General features: G+C 39.3%; 1 long non-coding RNA gene across 1 annotated transcript; it reads left to right on the top strand.

Moving 5' to 3' along the window:
* Positions 1–8,532: 8,532 nt before the first annotated feature.
* Positions 8,533–10,602, top strand: LOC129907125 (uncharacterized). Its single transcript, XR_008770967.1, has 3 exons — positions 8,533–9,568; positions 9,626–9,699; positions 9,775–10,602. It is a non-coding gene; the product is annotated as an uncharacterized LOC129907125 (long non-coding RNA).
* Positions 10,603–17,625: the final 7,023 nt, after the last annotated feature.

Below are 17,625 nucleotides of genomic sequence, written 5' to 3'. Positions count from 1 at the left end.
TTGTGTCGCTCAAAATAAAAGTGATGTAACTCCATCCAATTGCATTTCCATATAACAAGCTTTTAAAAAACGGAATACCATATTACACTACAAAATATAAAAAGAAAAACCAGTACCTAACTATCAAAAATATATTGCGTATTTGGAGTTGATTCCTTTCTATATTAAAAGATATTAACAAAATACGATACCATTGAGCAAAAAACACACATTTTTCAAAAAAAAAAAAAAATGAGTTATACCACTATTATTTAAAACAACACATTTACCGATCGAATATATTATTAAAAATAAACTTTTGGCAAGTTTTAAGTTATTAAAAACAACAGAGAGTGGCGAATTATTTGCCAATATAAAGGAGCAAAGTAAATAAAATGCACGACTGTGTCACGTAGTTGCTGTAAACTAACACTTATGTTAGTTTACAGATTTTAAGGGCTTCCTTTATATAAAGGAATTTTGTTGATGTTGGGGAAGAGCGGACATTCAGTTTTGTTAAATAATTTTTTTTGTTATTAGACTTTTTTGAGAAAAACTAAAAATGCAGTTTTACGCCTGCAAAGTTTAATCAAAATCGTTAGAGCCGTTTTTCAGTTATTTGGTATATAACTTGAAGAATTTGTATGGGGGTACACTTTCTAATAAAGGTAGAAAAAGAACAAAAAAAAAAAAAAACAACTTTAAGAATTCTATAAAAATCATCTGTACCAAATTTGAAGGAAATCAGTGCACTGGTTTATGGTGGAAATGTGTACAGATGGAAGTACAGACGCAAGGACAGAATTTCTAGATCCACTTTTTCTTAATTCTCCACCATCGTAATGTTGGTTTTGATTAACACCTCAAATTTTTTTTTCGACACGAAACCAATACTTGCCTTATATAGACCTAGTAAAAAAAAAATTGCACAATCATGGTTATGGCTTCAGGTCGATGATAACATATGGCCCACCCTAGATAAAATCTATAGCTACGCCCATGATCACTGTGGCCGGGAACCCAGCAGAGTCTTACATTATGCTGCATACCAAGAACCCTAAGCTCTTCGCGACAGCAAGAAACAAGCTTAGACTTGATTAAGGTGGCAGAAATCGCTTTTATTGCCGCTTGGCTATCAATGAAAAAGGTGATGTCAGCAGGTGATATCGCCATCATGGATATTTGTTTAGCAGCATTTTTCACTGCCAATATCTCGGCTTGGAAGACACTGCTGTGATCGGGGAGCCTGAAAGAACTGGCAAGGTTGAGGTTTTCTGAGTAAAAACCTGCACCAACCCCAGTGTTCATTTTCGAACCATCGGTAAAGATGGCGATAGTCGACTCATTTGAGAAAGGTATACTGTTTTCCCAATCTTGTCTGTTAGGGAAACTGACATTAAAGGACTTGTTAAAGTCTAAGTAGGGGGTCATGTAATCTGTACTAACGTTGTAGCCAACGTAGTTAGAAAGGATCGTAGTATGGCCGTTTTGACTAGTATTCCAAATGTTGGTTTGACTGAGTCGTAGGGCGCTGTTCGCTGCCAATTCTTGTACAAATAGATCTAAGGGAGTGAGATTAAGGATTGCTTCCAGACCCGCGGTTGGAGTGGACCTCATCACCCCCGTAGTACTAATGCAAGCTGCTCTTTGTACTTTGGTTAGGGTCTTCAAGTTCGTGGATTTCTCTAGAGCTTGCCACCAGACTAAACTGCCATAAGTCAGAATGGGTCTGACAATGGCGGTATACATCCACATGATTATTTTAGGATTTGGTCCCCAGTTTCTGCCAAGAATTCTATTACATGAGTAGAGTGCAAACGTGGCTTTCTTATATCTTTCTTGAATGTTTAGGACCCCAGTTAGGTTTCTTATCCAAGATCACTCCGAGATATTTCGCTTTATCCGAAATCTTAAGTGGGGTGCCATCAATTTTTGGCACTGCAAAAGGAGGAATTTTCCTTCTGTTTGTGAAAAGTACCAGTTCTGTTTTAAGGGGGTTTACTTTAAGACCGCATCTCCTGGTCCAGTTACTGACCTGGGATAATGCGCTTTCTAATTGTTCGCTTACAGTGGTTAGGTATTTACCTGTCGCTAGAAGAGCTAGATCATCTGCGTAGGCTATAACCTTGACGCCGCTGTTTTTCAATTTGATGAGGATCTCATTCATCACCAAAATCCAGAGAAGAGGTGATAGAATACCCCCTTGTGGGGTTCCTCTAGATGCGTACATTTTTATATGTGACCCACCTAATTCACTATTTATTTGTCTGTTTTTTAACATGCACACGATCCATTTTATGACCGTGCCTTCTATTTTAAGATCAGTGAGTGCTTTTTCAATTGCACTATTGTGAACATTATTGAATGCTCCTTCTTTTCTATCGTTCTGACTGCACAGTGTAAAGCTGTCTCTACACTTCTACCTTTTGTGTATGCATGCTGAAAGGGTGATATAGTATCCGGTATTAAATAACTGCGGATATGTATATCGATTAACCTTTCAAGTGTTTTGAGTGTAAAAGAAGTTAGATTGATAGGTCTGAAATCTTTGGGTTCTGTGTAACTGGATTTGCCAGCTTTTGGTATAAAGACAACTTTGACTTCACGCCATATTTTAGGTACATACCCCAATTGTAGGCTATTTTGGAATATTGTGATCAAGTATGGAACAATGAATTCACTACTTTTTTGCAGCATCAAGGGGAAGACGCCGTCTAGGCCTGGAGATTTATAAGGAGAGAAAGAGTTGATAGCCCAGATCAACTTTTCTTTCGTAATAATTTCTCTAGGAATTTCACATATTGAGTGCAAAGAGTTTGTGGAATCATTGTCCAATTCAGAGTTACAACCTGGGAAGTGGGCTTCCACCAGGAGTTTTAGACTGTCTTGACAGGATTCTGTCCATCGATTATCAGGCCCCTTTAGGGACCCTATAGAAGTATTCGTCTTGGAGAGAATTCTCCTTAGTCTCGCCGAATGGTTAGTACATTCGATAGTACTACAGAAGTTTCTCCAAGAGCTACGTTTGGCTCGTTGAGTTTCTGTCTTGAACTTTCTCTGACTGGTTTTATAAGATTCCCAGTCACTTTCTGTTCTAGTGCGTTTAGCAAGGTTGAACAGTTTTCTTGTTTCTTTTCTTGTGCTAGTGAGCTCAACAGTCCACCAGGGTGGTTTGTTGTTTTTCTTCGCAGCGGCAATGAGAGGACAGCTTTTGTCCAATGCATCGCGTAGAATTCCTGTGAATTCCTCTGTCAGTTTATCAAGACTATTTGTGTCTAGGTTATTGTCATTGTTTAAGTGACTAATGTTTTTTACTAATTCCCTATTGAAGACATGCCAATCGGTACGCCTATTATTCCTAAAAGGTTTAATGTGCCGGGCAGCATCAGGGACGTAGAATTCTATTAAGCGATGGTCGGAAAAAGAGATTTCATCTAAAACCTTCCATTGTTCTAATTGGCAAGTATCTGAATTACTCGTCAAGGTGATATCAAGAACTTCTTCCCGTGTTTTTGTAACAAAACGTCGCCTCAATAAAATATTGTCGTATGTGCAAAATTGAGGTTTTGAGATTTGAATGCAGTTTTGCTAATTGATTTTTTCTCTTTCATTCTGTGAAATCCGTTTTTCGATATCTGTCTTCGTTTCCGAGATAATCAGTATGCATTTTGTCGTATGTGTAGGTTTACAAACATTTTCAGTATCTATTTGTCGTAAGTGCACTGAAAACGTGCACATACGACAAAAATTATCACATACTACAATTTTTTCATACAAAATATGTGTTTTCTTCGTTCGGTAAATAATTGTAGTATGTGCTATTTTTGCTACACATACGACAATATTTTACTGGAATTTCGGTAAACGTTTGTCGTATGTCCCATAAGGAAATACACAGACGAGTGTAATTTCAGTCGCAATCAAGATGTCGAACAGGGCTGACGAGTCACCTGCGCCAAGTTTATCGGAGGTGCTTTATGCGTAATATGATAATGCATACTAAATGCTTAAAAAGTGGTTTTATGATTTTATTTTATTTAGCATGAGCAACGAAATATTGGATGATGAATTCCTCGATGTCGATCCATTAGGTTCTGCCAATGAGTGCTCTGAATCCAGTGACAAGGACTTTTCAGCAGACGATGAAGATAACGGCGATCCCACGTACCAGTTAGAAAAGTGGTATATAAGAAACGAAGATCTTCACAGGGATCTTGGAATCCCCACGGTTCGCGAAGAAATAAAAACGTTTGCCCAAAAACATCGAAAACGGTTAGTCGAACATACTAATAGAACAATACTAGAAATACTCGACGAGACAAACTTAGTACGACGTTTGCGAAGGACTAAACCTTCCGATTTGGTACAGTGAAATTTTTCAATTTAATTCCTTTATTTCAAAATATCGGCATTGATTAATATTAATTTAAATGTTTTAGAGATTTTATTTGTTTAACTTCCTTTAAAGTATTTTTTTGATAACAAAATTTAAACCATTACTTAAATGATTTAATTTAAAACGAATGTTATTTATTTATTTTTAAATATCATCAGTAGGAACTTTCATCGGAAAGTTACCTACAACACGTAACTTAACTTCGAGAAAGATAAATTGCTAGATAAGTTCCATCTGAACTTAGTTGCAATCGGGAGGAGGAGGTGGTTTTAGTGGTTAAAAGTCCCACATATCTATGAGCACGCGTTTTCCGGGCCTCATAGAATCTTTTGAAGATTTCAACACCTACCCACGGACAAAAAAAAAAAAAAAAAAAAAGTTAGAAAATCAAAATGAAAACTCGGCCCTCCGAAATTTTTATGAAGCTGCACATGATATTCTTATGTCCATACTCCATCCACATCTAAAAATAATCAACCCAACGATCGGAATCTACCATTCTAATTCTAAAAATTGTTCAAAAATAACATAAAAATGTTTTATTTTTTCTATGAACTAAATGTGATTTAAGTTTTTTTCTGTTTGGACAAAAAAAGTATAGGTATTTTAAGAACGGCCATTCCACACGGAGAAGACACAAACATTGACTTTGTTTTCAGTCTATCTCGTTGAAGAAGCAACCTTTTTTCTTGAAACTTGGTAGGTGTTAAAGGCTCATGATAAAGTTGATGTTCTAGAAGTTTCACGAAAAACTAATTTAAAGTAGCCAAATTATTCACAGATAAAGCGGTAACGGAGAAGACGCGTACAAATCTTCTCCGTTACCGTCTTTGTCTGTTAATAATTTAGCTATTTTGATTTCGTTTTTCTTGAAACTTCTAGAACTTCAACTTTATAATGTGCCCTTAAGACCTACCAAGTTTCAAGAAAAAAGATTGCTTCTTCAACGAGATAGACTGGATAATAAGCGTGAAAATGTCCTAAAAATGCGAATGGAATGGCATAAAAATAATACTTTTTCTGTGAATTAAATTTTATTTTAAGTTTTTTTCTTTTGTTTAAACAAAAAAAAAATATATTTTAAGAATTAAGAGTTAAGTTGCTCTACTTTAAAATAATAAATTAACGTAAACCGTTTAAAAAGAAAAAACCTTGTTCTATGTGCTTTTTTTTCGCATCGAAAATGTCGTATGTCGTAAACAAGTGTAGGATTAAACTTTGTTTATTTTTTGTCGTATGTGTCATGAATTTGTCGTATGTGTTTGACTATCAAATTTTTTCTGTGAAAACGTTACATACGACAACGGCATATTGGACAAAATTGACTATTATTTGTTTCTGGATTGGAATATTGAAATAATTCTAACGCAATTCAATAGGCAAATGTTTTCTGTATATACCATGATATTTTTAAAAAAGTTCACCGTACAGTTTTCGAGAAAAAAAATTCTGAACTTTGATTGCGTTTTCCCAAAAGTAGCCGAATGTAACATACGACATTATTTTATTGAGGCGACGAAAAGTTGGGGTGTTGCCTCTATTAGCTACGAGCAAGTTTTTCTCGATAATAAATTCAAAAAGGGACTCGCCCCTGGTATTAGTATCAGTGCTACCCCATTGCATATGGTGTGAGTTAGAATCACAACCTAAAATAATATCAAATTTATTCTTACTTGCAAAAGATACCAACGTTTCAGTGATATCTGCTGGTGGTCCTACTGTACCGTCATACGGCATAGAAGTAGACGAGAGGATGAGCATTGGGAGCCCATCTCGCTCCAATCTTACCGTGGTCTGGTCAGTGTTGCTGTAAGTAGTTAGAAGAAAAAGATTAAACTGTTTCTTAGCTACTATGCATGTTCTAGGGTTACTATTTTGACTGTCAAGATTTGACTTGTACAGCTGTAGTTCTTTAGATTGTAGACCCTTGATATTCCCTCTTACAACCCAGGGTTCCTGTATCAGGGCTACGTCGTATTGTCTACTCTCCATGAGGTAGACAAGGTTAGCGGTTGCGGCTTTACTATGGTGAAGATTGATTTGTAAGATTTTCAATTCCATTTATATAATAAAGTTTAAGTTCATCGCTTTACTAACCTGTTTTCTATCGTTGCGAATCAACCTAAGTTTGCACCTAGTGATTCCAACGCGTACCTTGAAGTCAGCCTTCCTCAGGAGTGGTAAAGATTTGTGGCTCAATCTTACCACCACTTCGGTGCCATCATTTGTTCTTTCATTCTTGACCACTTCCCACTCTTTGCTCAAGAGATCACTATTCAAAGATAGGATGTATCTCTCAAGCCGTTCGCTGGGAAGGGTCGGGCCTTTGACCAACAGCTTACCAAGAGGTCTGTTGAGATCCTTTATCTCCTTTACGTCAATGAGACGTAATTCGGCGCCTTGCCATGGAGCTGACGTTTTTCGTATGAACTCCCGGAGCCATTCGAGAGTCACGTCGTTCTCACAGACCATCACCTTGAAACCGTGGACAGTCTTAAGGTTACCGAAGAGTGGAACTGTCCAGCTCTTGACGATAGCCTCATTGACTTCTTCCAGGATTCTTAGTTCAAGGAGATGTCATTCATCCTCAGTCAGCTTGCGTGTGGGCTTACCATAGTCAGCTATAGCGACTTGGTGGCCTTTGGCGCTAGCCCGGGAGGTCTTGAACTTCTTCTTCGTCTTGTTAGGCGAAGAGTTGGTTGGTGAATCAGTCTCATTCCTGGTTCTTTAAGAGGAGCTAGTTGCGTCTTCGATTCCTTGCTCTGCCGCTGCACGCAAAACGCTGTTGAGATTTGTCCAGTGCGATTCGCTCTTTTGCCGTAAGGGACTCTGGAGTCCTTTTGGCAAAGCGACGGACAATCTTTTCAGCGTTGCGATTCTGACGGCGGCGTAACTCCATTTCGCTGATCGCTTTAGCCTTTCGCTGTCTGGTCCTTTTGTTGATGACCGTAGCTAGGCTGTTTACCGTGTTGTTCGTCAGGTCTACGGGTTCAGATTCAGTGGAGGTGTTTTGGACAACCTGTGGGCATTGGCCTACCAAGTTGTCTTCGCACCCCCCTTTATCCTTAACCGTAGTGCTGAACGTACAGTTTTCGGGTTTGGATTCCATGGAAGTGTCTTGGATAACCTGTGGGCTATGGCCTACCAAATTATCCTTGCACCCCATATTGTCCTTACCCTTGGTGTTGAGAGTGCGGTTTGCGGGTTTAGATTCCGAGGAAGTGTTTTGGATATCCTGTGGGCATTGGCCTACCAAGTTATCCTTGCACCCCCTCTTATCCTTACCCTAGTCAGTTGAGTCTTTCTCACCCGCTTGGTCAATCGTACCACTAGGTGTTACGATTGTTTTGGCTGATGAGACGCTCGGCACAACGACGTGTGTCCGCACTATCAGACCCTCTTTGGACGATAGCCCGTCTGCCAATAACGGAGTCTTGGCACTAGACGTCGATGGGATTTTCCCCTTCCCTTGTTTTGAAACATGGGGAGTAGGAGGTCCCATCTCGGTCTTCTTGCTCGGACTTTTAGAAGAGGGGGGGTTTGGTAAGACTAGCTTTCCCCAATCCCTCCCTGTCCATAAAGGCCCGAGCGTTGTGTAGCCTGATCCTTTCTTTATCGGACATCTGGCTCCAGTCCAGTGTGCCCAGCCTTTGGATCGTCCTTTTGCAGTTTGAGATTCTGCTCCGTCTGGACGAATTCGAAAAATTGGAGCTCGCGATTGAGGAGAACTCACTGACGTCATCGTCGACGTCAATCGCGCTAGCTCCATCTTCCATGTCGAGTTTCTCGAAAGGATGGAGGAGATTGTACTCTTCCTCTTCGGTTAGCTCGTGATTGCTTATGTTTGCTTTGTTGTTCATTTTAAATTCTTCGCGCTGCTTGTTTTTGATGTATCTTGGAAAAAAATAAAAAGAAAAGAAAACAAAAAAGGAAAAAAGAAAAAGAATAAAGAAAATGATTTAGATACATAAGCAGGAAAATAATAAATAAAAAGTAAATATGGGACAATTTTGTCACTGGCGACTTCTCCTCACGATATTGAGACCTTGAGGCAAAGCCGAAGCCGGTAGCCGTGACTTCTACCGACCGTTTAGCGTATATCCCCGCTATGGTTTTGTTCATTTTACTATAGATAAGAAGAGGTGCGTTCACGATCTATTGTAAGAAAATAAAATTTTACACTTTTACTAGACCTGTTGCACCAGATCGTGAATACCCCTATAGATTTACGGCCATATTATTCACTAGTTTAAAAAATACATCTGGATTTAAACAATGTCAAATGTCAAAAATAAATCCTAATCCATAATATTCACTACTTAAATCCAATCTTAAATCCAATTTTTTAAATCCAATCTCGTTAAATCCAAACAAATTTAAACTGGTCTCTGGAGGTCTGTTTAACTTTATAAATCCAGATGTAAAATTCATTTTCACAGTCTTCAGTTGTTTTGTCAAGTATTTTGTGAAGGAAAAATAAAGATAAATGCAAATTATACAAAATTTATTGAATAATCACATAATTATTTTTGAGTGAATAATATGAACAAAAAATTAAATCCTTGGATTTATGAAATTCAGATTTAATGGGTTGGATTTAAAATTATCTTAAATCCAAACTAAATCCAGAGTGAATAATATGGCCGTTAGGGTAGCTGAACCCAAATCTGAGATTAAGCGAAGTATCTCGAGATTTATTCTAAATCTACTGAGCTAACAGGGCTATTCTGGTGTAGTGATGCTCACAAGTCACAATTTTTTGTGAGGTTATTTTTGTCAGGTTTCTTATGAGGTTGTCACAATTTGGTATTCTGCGGAAAACCTCATAAGAAACCTCACAGCAAATTCACCACTATAGAGGTGAGTTTCTTTTTTGACAGCCAGCTGATTTTTCAAACAAATTAAAAATTTTAATTGAAAAAAGTTTGTTTTATCTTGTCGTGTACTTGATTTTTTTATTGTTAATTTTTAATAAAATTGTCACTGAAGTGAACATTGACTTCTTAAAAAGCATCCTAGCAACGCGTACGTCCAATTTTACAGAAGGAAAATGCTAAGATTCCATCTCCCAATGTTATGATGTAAGTGGTAGCAAAGTGGAAGGATTTCTGCGAATTGAGAACCAACATACGGAATGAAACTAGCCGAAAAAATCAAGAACCACGTTCATATTGACCTTCAAGTAATGAAAAGGTAAGTCAGAGTTATCAAAAACAAAGAATATACCTAATACAATTCACTTATTCGCAGCCCGATGACATCGTCAAAGAAGGAGGACCAGGACGTGAGAAGAAAGGGCGAGCGTGTAAAAAAACAGTTAACAGGTACATATGTATATGTACATTCTTTTGTTCTAAATGAGACTGGCCATACTAAAATCCCCAGCATTTCCCTATTAGGTTTCACAGACGGTGGAGTTATGGCTGCAGATCAACGGAATGAAAACAATTGGCAATAAGACAACTCATTTGATTTCTTCTCGGTTTATTCGAGTGTCTTCGATGAAAACCGACGAATTTGAAAAACGTAATGACAATGGGAGTCATCGATGATCGCCGATTGCCACCAACTTGCTCGTGTCGCAGAAAGCACTGAAGTCCTCGTTTTCAATTCTTGCCAGCGAAAGAGCTTCTTGAAATCAGTTTACTCACAGTGATTAGTGAGGTCTGTTCAAATTGCTCCAAAGTTTTAGTTATTGAGGAGGCCTGCACAGCGTCTGCATCGGAAGATGTCAGATCGGCTGGCCAAGTAGAGATGCAGCTTTATCGATAGTTAACAGGTGTATGAAGTGTTTAAAATTGTTTCAACATTTTTTTTTACAAACAGTTTTAGCCGCTTGCTCTACCTGGCAAGCAGCTGGTTTGTCTTTAGAAGAGCAATACTTTCTCATGTTGACAATTGTGAATATATTTTATTATTACATATTAATTATATCGACTAATTAAATTTATTATAAACTGAATGGCAAATACACAAAAACTAGATCCAAAATAATTATTAATTGTTGTCTGCACCCCACAGATTTCATTAAGTGAAAGCTTTCAGCTTTATTTTTTTTAGGAAGTGCATCTAATCAAACAAATTACTCGTACACAAGGATGTAGGTTGGAAGTCACTAGATGCGTTCTTCATTACCTCGTCAAGAATATTTTTTTGAATTTGTTGCCAGTCATTTGAACTAGAGTTGGTTGAGGAAATGGAAGAACATATAAATGATTTAAGGTTTTTTCGGGTTTTGATTAAAAAAAGATAACGTTATAAAATAAAACAAACTAGGGCTCTTGATTCTACCCGGGTAATACCCGGGTCCAATGCTACCCGGGTACCCGGGTACCCAAATACCCGGGTATTACCCGGGTAGTACCCGGGTACCCGGGTACCCGTAATACCCGAGTACCCGGGTCCTAAAAATACTCGGGTACCCGGGTACCCGAGTACCCGAGTATATTCAACAGCTCGTGTAACCAAGTAGATACGCAAATAAAAAATTTAGTTTTTTTTGTTTTTTCTTATTTAGCTATAATTTATTAACCTAGTTGACACTTTTTAGGAGATTGTTTGGCTTTGTAAGTTGATAACTATAATGAAAAATATAGGACTGGCACTTTTAAAATGGGAACTTTTATGAAGCAATTTTATATCATAGGTAAAATTGGTACATGACCAAATTGGTCATATCTTTGTACTTTGGTTTAACCAGGAATCGCTTTAAATGCCAAACAAATTCCCAAAAAGTGTCAACCAGGTTAATAAATTATAGTAAAATAAAAAAAAACATAAAAAAAAAGTCTTGTTTTACGCGAATTTACTTGGTTACACGAGCTGTTGAAAACACTCGGGTACTCGGGTACCCGGGTACCCGAGTATTTTAAGGACCCGGGTACTCGGGTATTTCGGGTACTCGGGTGCTACCCGGGTAATACCCGGGTATTCGAGTACCCGAGTACCCGGGTGGGTCTTCGGGTACCCGGGTTTCAAGAGCTCTAAAACAAACCAAAGATAGAACAACCATCTTACATTTCTTGATGGAATGATATAGTATAGATACAGAGAGCACCATGTGCTGTGTCCAATTTCTTGTGGGATTATTTTTCACTGCCCAGGCAAATCTCTTAGGCCACATTAGACTATTCTGGTCTACATTCATGATACGAATGTTTATGTTAGAAACAATTTTGATGTTCGTGTTGTTAGGTGTGAGGAGATCAGACTCGATAGTTTTGTCCAGCTTTCATGAACTATTGTCGCATATTTAAGGTCATTTTTACTGCTGATTAGAGCTGTAGCAAATCGTATGTATTCGTTACTAAAATGCGGGTATTTGCTTCAGTAACGAGTAACGAAACGTTACTTTCTAGACAGTATCGTTACTCGCATGTTTCGTTACTGGGTACTGAAGTAACGAAACATACGAGATACGAAACGTACGAGTAACGACCCCATTCCAATTTCAATACTAAATCATCCGATATATGAGATACGAAACGAAGTGATCCACTCAATTTGGCGCATTTAGCATCTCGTATTGATATCATTACCGTAGTCGGAATGCTAACTCCAGATAATTATCTGGAGTTTACTTTTGTCTCGATAAAAACAGTAGTGTTAAGGTATAGTTGAGTTATCGATAATAATACAGAAGTATTAAAAGAGACGTTTTAGTATTTTCTCTATGTGGCCGAAATATACCCATGCCGAAACCAATGTGTTTATGACCTTTTTGTTAATGGTCTTGAAATGTAGCTTAAGAATGTACAAAAGTGTTTTGGTTTTTGAAAAAATTTGTTAATATTCAGAGCAAAGTTTTCAACTAAAAAAAAAACCGAGAAAACGAGGTTTGAAAATCACTGTCAATAGAAAAAAAATGAAAAATTGTTGGACATGGTTGTATTGAAGTGCTAATATTCCGAGATCTGCGCCATGTTCTTTTGAAATAAAGGTCTCTAAAGAATTGTGATAAGATTACAGAACGGATATAAACAAAAAATTACCAAAGTTTTGTCGAAAAAATAGAAAAAAATAAAAAAAAGTTTCCACGTTTGATTAAAAAAAATCGAAAAAAAAATCAGTATAGCTACCTTCAAACTCTTATAACATGAGAACGCCGCAACTTAAATTAATGTTTATGGCTTTAAAATGTAGCTTAGGTTATACAAATTGTTTTTGGTTTTTTTCAAAAAAAATTTTTTTCACTCTTATACCAACGTACGAAACATACTGTAACGTTTTATTCCGGGTTCACAATAAAACTTATTTCGTTTATTTTAACTTCCACTTATCTTTCCGTTCAAATAAGAACACACTTTATTTCAAATCAATTTACTTTTATTATTCGCTCAAACAAACACACTTTTCAATCACTTTATTTACTACTAACAATTTCCAACACTTTGTACTGTACTCTTTCACATTCAAGATTAAACTGTCTCCGGTCGGTGTCCACGCTGCCCTTTTATACCTGAAATTCGGAATTCGAGAATGTCTTCGAAGGTTCTCGTCTTTGCTTCTCGAAGCTTCCTTTCCAAGAGGGGGCGCTTCATACTTCCAGTCCAGTGGGATATTTTGGGATATTCAGCAGTCGAGGGAATTTCTTTGGATGCGTTCAGAGGGTAGTTTCTTAATTACTAAAGGTCCGTTCACATTTCTACCTTTACTGTAGCAGGTAGTGTGTTCAGACTTTTATCTTAAAAGTAGTTCGGTAATTCATCGTTACATTGCCCCCCTCTTAGGATTGTTCGTCCCGAACAACTCCATTGCTTCTTTCACCATTATAACGATGTAAACGGTCACAATGAACTACCTTTAATTTGCCTCTTACCCCTCTCTGTATACGGTAAACCACGTCGTTGATTCTGGTTATTACTGTGTAAGGGCCTTCCCAGTTTTGTTGTAGCTTCGGTGATAGTCCCTTTTGTCGGTGGGGATTGTAAAACCACACAAGTTCTCCTTCTTGAAACCCTGTTGCTGTCGCTCGCGCGTCATATCTTGTTTTCATCCTGTCACTAGACGCTTTTATATTTGTCCTTGTCCGTTGGTGAATGTCAGCCAGTGTTTCTTTCAGGTTATCAACATACTCATCTATTTCCTGTGGCTCATTTGGAACACATCCGAATTTTATCTCACTTGGCAGCCGTATTGTAGAACCAAAAAGGACTTCCGATGGTGTATGTCCAGTGGAACTATGTGTTGCACTTCTATAAGCCATCAAGAATAATGGAATATGTCGATCCCAGTCTCGTTGATTATCGTTGACTACTTTTGACAGGTGTTCTTTAAGTGTCCTGTTAAATCGCTCAACCATCCCATCAGATTGTGGATGAAGCGGTGTTGTTCGCGTCTTCTTGATGCCAAGGAGTGAGCAAACCTCTTGAAAAATCTTAGATTCGAAGTTCCTTCCTTGGTCGGAATGAAGTTCCATGGGTACTCCGAACCTGCTCACCCAATGAAAGACAATCTTATCCACAACTGTTTTGGTTTCCTGGTTTGGGATGGCAAATGCCTCAGGCCACTTGCTGAAGTAATCCATCACTACGAGGATATACCGGTTTCCTTTGTTGGTTTCGGGAAAAGGACCTGCCACGTCTATTGCAATCCTCTCAAAAGGTGTGCCCACATTGTACTGATGCATCTTGCTTTGCATTTTTCTAGCTGGTCCTTTGCTAGCGGCACAAGTATCACATTTTCGGCACCACTTTTCAACGTCTTCTCTCATACGTAACCAGTAGAATTGCTGGCGTACCTTTTCCAGCGTCTTGTTGATGCCTAAATGGCCTCCAGAAGTTCCCTCGTGCATCTCTCGGAGAACATCATTAACCTTTGACTGAGGTACGATTAGTTGCATTACATAAGATTTACCATCTGCGGATTCCCACTTACGCCTGAGTAACCCTTCTTGCACATGAAGTGAGTCCCATTGTGCCCAATATGCTTTGAGATTGGGGCTTCGGTCGGAGATGTCGGCCCATTCTGGTTTCTCTTCATGTTCCTTCCATGCAAGGATGGGTTCGATGTCCGAATCTTCCTGTTGGGCCATCCTGAGTTCTTCATTACTCCAGCCGCAAATGGGATCAGCTCTCGTTCTTCTTACAGCGACAACTTCCTTTTCCTCTAGCCGTGTGCAATGCTTGCAGTCTTGCTTGCACGGGCGCCGAGATAATGCGTCTGCATTTGAATGTAGCTTTCCTCTTCGATGTTGAATCTGACATTGATACGTCTGGAGTATCTCGATCCATCTTGCTACTTGACCCTCTGGATTTTTGAAGTTCAAAAGCCAATTTAGTGCACCATGATCTGTGCGAAGAAGGAACTTCTGTCCATAGATGTACTTATGGAAGTGCTTTGTTGCCAATACCAGAGCTAGAAGTTCCCTTCTGGTCACGCAATAGTTTCTTTCTTGTTTCGAGAGTACCTTGCTGAAATAGGCAACGACCTTTTCTTCTCCGTCATGAACTTGCGATAAAACAGCACCAACTCCAACATTACTTGCATCTGCGTCAATGATGAATTGTTTGCCTGGAGTCGGATAGGCCAACACAGGAGCTTCACATAACCGTAGCTTCAGTTCCTGAAAGCTTTTCTCACACTCACCTGACCATTTAAAGGGTTTACCCTTCTCCGTAAGCTGGTGCAAGCTTTTGGCGATTCTCGCAAAATCCTTCACGAACCGTCGATAGTACGTTGCCAGACCGAGGAAACTCCGAAGTTGATGCTTGTCCTGAGGGGTTGGCCAATTCTTCACAGTGTCAACTTTTTCTGGATCAGTCATTACTCCTTGGGATGAGATGATATGCCCCAAATATTTAACCTCGGTCTTGAAAAGTGCACATTTCTTTGGATTTAACTTAAGATGTGCTTCTCGTAGCCTCTGGAATACAGCCCTTAGGTTTTCACAATGGTCATCAAATGTTTTCCCGTAAACGATGACATCATCCAAATAGACTAGGCAAGATTTCCAGGTTAATCCATTTAAAACGCACTCCATTAAGCGCTCAAAAGTAGCTGGGGCATTACATAGCCCAAACGGCATGACTTTGAACTGCCACAGACCATTTCCTGTGGAGAAAGCCGTCTTTTCTCGATCTTCTGGATGGATTTCTACCTGCCAGTAGCCACTCTTCAAGTCCAAAGTCGAAAACCATTGTGCTCCTTCCATTGCATCTAGAGTATCGCTGATTCTTGGCAGTGGGTAGCTGTCTTTCTTCGTCACATCATTCAGTCTGCGGTAGTCGACACAAAATCGAGTGCTTCCATCCTTCTTTTTGACGAGAACTACCGGTGATGCCCAAGGGCTTTTGGAATTTTCGATCAGCCCGTCTTTCTTCATTATCGATATCATTTCTTCAACTTCACCTTGTTTGGCCAAGGGGAGACGTCTTGCTGGTTGACGAATCGGCCTAGCGTCTCCTGTATCGATTCGGTGCTGCACCAGTTGTGTTCGGCCGTATTGCCCGCTGGGTGAAGAGAAGATATCAGCATATTCATGAAGAAGCCTTCCAGCAACATTAAGCTGATGTTGACTCAAGTTGTCTGATTTGAGAATTTGAGTCTTTAGTTTCTCAGAGTTCATAGTCATCTGTATGTCCATCTCATTGATCTTAGTTATTGCGGACACAGATTCACATTGCCCAACAACTTCTCCTTTCTTAAGCTTGATTGGGTACGGTTTGATGTTAAGTATCCGTACAGGTACCATGTTGTTCTTTGGTGCCACAAGAGTCTTCCCGATGAAGATGTTTTCGGAACTTTGCTCAACTTCTGGTTCGACCATGAGGTATCGATGGCTTCCACAGTTCCCCTTTAACTTCGTCCACACAAAAACTTCTGAAGAAGGAGGCAAGCACATATCTTCTTTGATGACAGTTCTAATTGTTGTTGAATTTTCGTTGCCATAGACCATTGGGATCTCCACATTTCTGTATTTCAGGACTTGATTACCGATATCCAAAATGATTCCATGCTCCTTCATAAAGTCGATTCCAATGATGCACTCGTCACATATATCTGCCACCAAAAACACATGCGAAAACTCTAGTTCTGCCATACGGATCGTAAGACGAACTTCACCGTACACCCTTGCTGCTTCTCCTGTGGCGGTCTTCAGACGGTAGCTGTTGGTGTTATGTAGCCACGTCATCTTCACCAAGTCTCTTCGTACAATAGAGGCAGTGGCACCGGTGTCAATTGTAGCCACGTGTTGGTTGTTATTTATGGTTGCCTCTACTGTCAGACTTTTGTTGTCTCGTTTAGTCTGTGAGACTTGAATTGTGGTTCTGGGGCCATCGATACCAGAAACCAGCTTCTGCCCCTCGAAGTTGGTTCTTACTCGTTTCCCGAATGGGAATCAAGTTGAGGATGAGTGTTGGTTGTATCGCTTACCTGTTGTTGGGCAATATTCCTGTTTCCACAGTGTTGGCAAGCAGTTCTTCTTGGTGGCAATCTGCACTGCCGCTGGAGATGTCCGGTCTTGTTACAGTTCCAGCATCGAGCAGCTCCGTCTCGCTGGTTTCTTTGGAATGCGAGTTTTTGACAAGAGCATTCCTCCACTGCAACTTCTCTTACCCGATGAACGCCTTGAGAAGCCTGTTCTGCTGCTTCCATAGTTAGTGCGAACGCTAATGCTTCAGGAAGGGAATGTTTTCCGGCTGTCCGAATCGCTCGCTGGAGATTTGTATCAGATACAGCACGAATAAAGGCTTCTGTCGCAAACTGACTGATAATATCGTCTCCTGCTTTCGGATATGCCAGATGAGCCAACCTTTCAATATCAGCTTGGAGTTGTTGCAGAGTTTCTCCTCTTTTCTGGACTCTTGTATTCAGTTGGACGCGGAAGACTTCTTGCATATGGCCATCTCCAAAGCGTTTTTCAATTACCTGAACAAGAGCGTTAAAGTTACCATTCTTCTCTGGTGGTAAAGTTTGTAATAACTCAGCAGCAGGACCTCTAAGAGCAAGAGTCAGCGCTATGCATTTGTCTTCGTCATCCCAGCCATTGGTTGTGGCAGCTGCCTCAAACTGTTTCTTGTAGATTGACCAAGAACTTTGTCCATCAAAGGTTGGTGGATGCATCTCCTTCTTCTTTGGATACTCAGCAGAACTTTCTCGAATCTTAATTTTCCGAACTTTGTCAAGTTCTTCGGTAAAACTTTGGATTTTAACTTCTATTCTTTCAAATTTTTCATCCACTTTCTCGAATTTTCCATCTACTTGCTCGAGTTTTTCTTCAACTTTCTCAATTTTTTCTTGAGATTGTT

Source organism: Episyrphus balteatus, chromosome 1 (genome assembly GCF_945859705.1).
Source record: "Episyrphus balteatus chromosome 1, idEpiBalt1.1, whole genome shotgun sequence".
In the NCBI taxonomy this organism is placed as follows: Eukaryota; Metazoa; Arthropoda; class Insecta; order Diptera; family Syrphidae; genus Episyrphus; species Episyrphus balteatus.
This window is presented reverse-complemented; position numbering and strand designations above follow the sequence as displayed.